Here is a 797-nt window from a genome sequence, read left to right on the forward strand (position 1 = left end):
GTATGCTGTCTGGTTGGTGACTCAGTGTCTGAGCGATCTTGGGGATCCAGGTTAGTTGAGACTGCTGTCCTTCCTATGGGGTTGCCCTCCTCCTCACTGTCTTCCAGTCTTTCCCTAGTTCAGCCTCAAGGGTCCCCAACTTCAGTCCCATGGTTGGGTGTCTCAGTCAGCTACTTGTTGGGCCTCTCAGAGGGCAGCCATGCTAGGCTCTTGTCTGTAAGCACAGCATAACATCAGTAATAGTGTCAGGCCACTGGAGCCTCTCCTTGAGCTGGATCCCAATTTGGGCCGGTCACTGAACCTCCCTTCCCTCAGACTCTTCTCCATTTTTGTTCCTGCAGTTCTTTTAGATAGGAATAATTCTGAGTCAGAATCTTTGACTGTGGGATGGCAACCCCATCCCTTCACTTGATGCCCTGTCTTTCTATGGGAGGTGGACTCTATGAGTTCCCTCTCCCCACTGTTGGACGTTTCATCTAAGGTCCCTCCCTTTGAGTCCTGAGAGCCTCTCACCTCCCAGGTCTCTGGTATTTTCCGAAGTGTACTCCCACCTCCTACCCCATGAGGTTGCAGCATATTTCCATTCATTCTGCTGGCCCTCAGGGCTTCCATCCTGCCCCCTCCCCATACCTGATCATGTTCCCCTTTTCCTTTCTCCCTCCCCTCTTCCTCTGCCTCAAGTGATTGTTTTATTCTCCCTCCCAAGTGGAATTGAAGCAACCTCGCTTGGTCCCTTCTGCTTGTTAACATTCTTGAATTCTGTGAATTTTATCGTAGGTATTCTGTACTTTTTTTTT

The sequence above is a fragment of the Mastomys coucha genome, unplaced genomic scaffold (genome assembly GCF_008632895.1).
Source record: "Mastomys coucha isolate ucsf_1 unplaced genomic scaffold, UCSF_Mcou_1 pScaffold18, whole genome shotgun sequence".
NCBI classification, from domain to species: domain Eukaryota; kingdom Metazoa; phylum Chordata; class Mammalia; order Rodentia; family Muridae; genus Mastomys; species Mastomys coucha.